This window comes from Propithecus coquereli, unplaced genomic scaffold, assembly GCF_000956105.1.
Source record: "Propithecus coquereli isolate 6110/MARCELLA unplaced genomic scaffold, Pcoq_1.0 Scaffold306, whole genome shotgun sequence".
NCBI lineage: Eukaryota > Metazoa > Chordata > Mammalia > Primates > Indriidae > Propithecus > Propithecus coquereli.
The window spans coordinates 3,153,740-3,159,160 of NW_012148686.1; positions in this window are offsets into that span (position 1 = coordinate 3,153,740).

Genomic DNA, 5,421 nt, shown 5'->3' on the forward strand with positions numbered 1-5,421 from the left:
GGTGGCGAGGGCCCGAGAGCAGACCTCACCATGCTGCCTGGGGAGGGACGCTGGAGGCTGCCAGGGGCGCGAAGGGGAAGGGGCTGGGGGCGCGACGAGCGGCGGGTGGCTGAGCCCCAGCCCGCGGTGCTCCGCTGGCTCCTCGCGGCGCTTCTGCCTCCGAGGCGGTCCCTCCCTCTGGCCTGCCTCCTCCCTCCCTCCCTCCCTTTCTTCCTTCTTTCCTCCCACCTCCTTCCCACTGAGCTGCAGAGGCGGGGAAGACCCGCCACAGGCTGGCGTGCGGAGCTCCTGCCGGCGGCCTTACGTGATTAACGAGTGTTTACAAGAGTCTATTAGTAATGACACAGACACCAATGGCTGGAGACGTCGAGGCGCAGCGCACATTGAGCGCACAACCCCCCGAAACACAATTTGCATTTTAAAAGATAAGGGGGGAGCTCTTGAGAGGGCCACGACCTGATCACAGCTAAATATTCAAACCTTTATTGTTAAGAGCTTCCTCCTTCCAACCTGGTGCACTTTAACCTCCAATCACAGGTTCAAAGAATGAAATCAAGAGACTTGCAAAAGAGAGGGGGAGAGAAAGCTATCTGGTGGGAATCCGGGCTTGGAGACAAGAGCAGTCGTTGTTTATGCATTTGCAGGGAAGGGGGCGGTCAAGAAACTCCTTCTGTCCCAAAGAGAAAAGAAAACGGAAGCCATTGCTTTGATGAGAATGTCTCTGACCAACCTGGGAGGTGACGAGGAGAGCCCAAGGAGATGGGCCGGTTCCTTCCCGCCCTGCACTCCTGGCCAGGACCACTGGCAGCCCCAAAACAACTGTCACCGCCAATCGTTTATTTTCTTGCCCAAGGAAATCACTCGCATTCTGCACAAGATAAATTATGATTTTAGCTTCAGGCTTCATCTTCGAATTCATCTTACATTTGGGATTTGAGTTAAATTAAAGCAATTTATTTTTAAAACATTTACATTCAAGAATCAAAAATCTTAACTACAAAACCAATGGGTCTGTAGTGAAAGTTAGGCTAGTGGTTATTGGGGGGCATAGCTGGAGGGGAGCAGAGGGGATGGCTTATGGTTTCTTGAGGTTCTGGTTACACTGTGTGTTCGTTCAGTTTGTGAAAATTCAGCGAGCTAAACTTGTATATCTATTATACTTACATAAGTGGTTAAAAATCAAGGAAAAGCGAGCTGAGAATTTCTGCTAATACATACCTGGATACTTACATGTCTTACATCATACCTATGTCTTAAAAACACTCTCTCCTTTACATAGTAAAACATTCTCCGGAGAAATTTGTTTTTCATCTCTAGGGAATGGGAAGGCAACGCAGGGCCACTATGAATTATTGCTAATGAAAAGCTCCAAGTGGAGAAAAGTTGAGAAAGGAAACTTCTTGGCTTTGGGAGCGCTGCGGCCCAGGGGCGCAGGGCTGGAAGTGGTCACCCTGGGGACCGGAGCTGCGCAGCCTGGATTGGTAATTGCCGACAGGAGCGCAGAGGCAGCGGACATTTGGCTCGCGCGCGCCCATCTCCGTTTCAGCAATCTCATGGAGTGGGCCCAAGGTCGTTGTTGCCTCCTCTGCGAGCCCCAGTCGGCGCTGCCACATCTCCGGTTTGAGGATCACTGCGGCGGCCCTGGCGGGCTGGGCAGCCTGATTCGGTGGCTTCGAGAGGCCTCAGAACCCGCGGGCGCTCGCCGCTCTCCTGGAGACCTGCACTTGTTGGTTCTCATTGTCAAGCGCTTCTCTTGGGTATTCGTCACCGATGGCGCCATCCTGTCATTTCTGGAGCACTTTCCAGTGTCCGAGCCTCGTATCTCCCAGGATGAGGGACAAAGTCAGTGTTACTGTCCTCCCCATTTTGCAGGTGACAATCACCAAGCTGTCTCTGCACACAGACCCAAGTGAGATCAAAACTAGCTGAGGGCCTGGATCCCGATCCCGTGTTTTCTGGTTCCTCCCCCGCTTTGTGTTTTGTGAAGAAGAAGATTAAAATTGGGGGTGGCAGAGTACTCAGTAGCCAAGGAGCTTCCCACTCAAGAGTTAGGAGACCGGAGCTGGTACTTCCGGGGGTTCCTGGTACTGAGTGTCCTCGACTTCCCAGGAAATAAAACCAGAAGCAAATTACAAACCCCATTAAAAAGCCTAGATCGTTGAGGGAAGGGCAGAAAGGGATGTCCACAGTCTTGATGTGGCGGGAATGTGGGAGGTTAAGTCGTGGGCACTGCGAACTTTTGATCTAGCAAACATCTTCCTCCTCTTCCTGGAGACACAATCCCCCTTTCCATCCCCCACAAGCTTACCCCACCCAGGTCTGAGTTCTGGAAGCCTAGGCTGAGGCTCCAGCCTGTGTCTTCGGAATGCGGGCATTCTTCGGAACAATCACTTTATTGGGGACAGCCATCCCCTCCGCCCTGTGGTGGCCGCTTCCTGTGTTTTTATGGCCCAGGCTGCCGGCCTCTGGCTAATTGTCCCAGCTTTCCAGCTGTGTCTCTGTGCTCTGCCCTGGAGAAGGGGCTCTGGCCTGCACGCCTAACTGCTTTGGGAACTGCCAAGGCTGCTCTGATCCTGAGGGTGAAGCTGGGCCCAGAGCTGGCCAGGCCACAGGGAAGCCTGAGCCTGGCTTGGGATACTCCAGCCAACGAAAGGGAACCAACATGAAAACCAATCGGTTTCCCTTGTTGCAAAAATGGGTCTCCATGGCAGTAGCCTGGCCTGCCTATGGTTGCAGGGTATGGGCTGTTGGTGAGGGGAAATGAGCTAGTAAATGATGTCCTTGGACAAACTCCTCAGCATGGAAGTGTCCCTCTACGTCCAGGTTGCTCTCTCAGCCAAGAGAGGGCCAAGCCAGGACCATGGAAGGGGCAGGGTTGTGGTAGGGAGGGATAGAAGGTGGCTGATGGGACAGGAGCCTGGGTGTCTTTCCATTTGGACAGCCCTAGCCCTTTGCTGGTTGGTGGCCCATGGCTGTCCTCTGGAGGTTCACTCTGGCAGGGGTAGCCTCTCCAACCTCTGAGTGCAGGTGTGTGGCCCTGGGAGGATGCAGGAGCCACCTGCATCAGGGCCCTATGCAGGGGTTTCTTAGTCCTAGGCCCAAGGTGCTTAGTGGCTTTCTTAGAGACTTTTGGCTGCAGCTGAGGACCCCAGAAGGGACAGGGATGGTCATCCTAACCCCCGGTGCTGGAGGCACCCTTCCATCCTGTACTTCTCTGTTACCACCCTGCTGCTGCTGCCACCTGGCCAGAAAAGTCTGTAGCAAATTGCTCTGGGGGAGGCAAATTTGTTTGGGAAGCTTGAGGCTGGGGTTGGGCTGGGGCTGAAGCTGTGAGCCCATGATGCCATAGCTAGAGCCCACTTTTAAGGGCAGAAAAGGATGGGAAGGAAGAGATCCAGGTAAATAAAATGACAAGAAGACTGCAGGGGCAGCCACAACCAGGTTATCAAAGGGACATCTCTTTGTTACTAACAGTAGAGGCCACTTCACATTCCTCAGAGAGGGTCTGGGCTTCCAGGACCCTGCTAGTGGCAAGGGCAGGGGCTGAGGAGAGGGGTGGGGAGCAGGAGGCTGCCGGAAGGGGCAGGCTGCCCTGCCAGGCAGATGAGACACTCCTTAAATCCATAGATCATTGACACAGCTCCCTCCCTGCTCAAAGGTCCCCAGTGTTTGCTCCACCTTGGGGGACCTGCCTCTGCCTCTGCCTGCTATTTGTGGCTCCTGGAAACTGGGGAGCCCAGTGACCCACATAACCCAGAGAGGACAGCCTGTCTCTACCCACCTTAGCATGGAAGTCCGCTTTCTGAATCTTTTTTAGATCAAGAAAATTATCTACATAATGCAGCCCTACCATAGCCCTCTCCTGCCCTGCACAGGAAACCCTCACCCTGCATTGGCCTGAATTCCCAGGATAATTAAGGAAGTGTGAGAGGGAAGAGAATATTTTCTGATAAAATTATTCAGCTTGCCAGTCTGTACTCTGCTGTGGAAAAACTGCTCAATCTCTACTTAATTTGGCATTTAGGGAGTCTTTCAGCCATTGCACTCAATCAGCCACCCACTCAAACAAAGAAAGGCTCAATAATGGATGGTTTGACCCCAGCACCCCCACCCTGCCCTGCCACTGTGCTCTCAGCTAACATCTCTGGGAAGGAAATCAATAACAGTGTCCTTTCTGTGGGGCCTCCCCAGAGTCCACCACCTGTCTGGCCCCATCAGGCCACAATGGAACCCAACATGTTCCTCTTGAACAGCAGGGAGGGGCCGCAGCTGCCCACAGCTGCCCAGGCTTCATTCACAATAGCAGATGTGTCCTGCTCAGTAGAGTGAAGAGTGTTTTCCTCCCAAGTAAACTGGGTTTCTGGTCCTCTCTACCTGAGGAAAGGTTCCCGAATTCATGAGCGGTCACTGGTGGGCTAAAGTTTTCTATTCAGGGACCAGGATACAAGAGGATGGGATAAGGAAAAACAGCTGTCTTGCTTCTCTCATGGAGGGACTACCAAGCTTTCTGACCCAAGGCAGGGAATACGTTTTTTATGTTTCTCTACCCAAAATATATTCTCATAGCCAGGAGATCAAGGAAAACAAAGAGCTTTAGGAGTGGGGATAGTATTTGGGCATAGAAATCTGGTTCTGCTCATTGGGTGAAAATTATGCAAATAGTCATTGCCTATTTTCTTCCTTTCTTCTGAAATTAGGGTCAGTAGACACAGTTAGGGCATTGGATTATGCATTCTAAGTCTGTGTGGTGGGTGAGCACAGAGATGATTTAAATCCCTAAGAGGCAGGGGATTTGGGAGTATCAGGGATTTGGGATTTGGTACCCCCACTGGGAGCCAGAGCTTCCACCCCAAGGGAAACTGCTTGATGCCAGGGAGAATCAGGTTCTCTGAGCAGGTGCCAGCCAAATGTTACCACCATACCAAGCCTTTGCATGGATGACTTTCCATTGACAATTTGTTCACTCACTATTGTCTTGTGCCTGGGATAACCTTTGTTTATCATATGAAAATATGTTCCTAGGAAGCCCTACCAGGTAAGTTTTATGTGGCTAAAGGAAGGACTTGGGTAAAGGTTCAACTCTCCTTGAGTCACTGGGCCCGCCGGCTAGCTACATTCTCTAGAGGGGATCAAGGGGTCTTAGAGTCTGTGTAACCTTTCCATTTTACAAAGGAGAACCTGAGGCCCAGAGAGGTTAAGTAATTTTCCCAAGGTCGCACAGCTAGCTGTTCAAGTCCCTTAAACTAAACGAACTGTCTGTACCGATGTTAATTATGACTAGTGCCACCCCAGAAACGTTGCATCCCCAATACAAAACCAACTAGTATGATTCAGGGAATCCCAACTTCCCACTCCCACCCCTACACCAAACAGTACCAAAATAATCAGGTTCTGTTGTTGCTACAATTCTGACCACTTTCC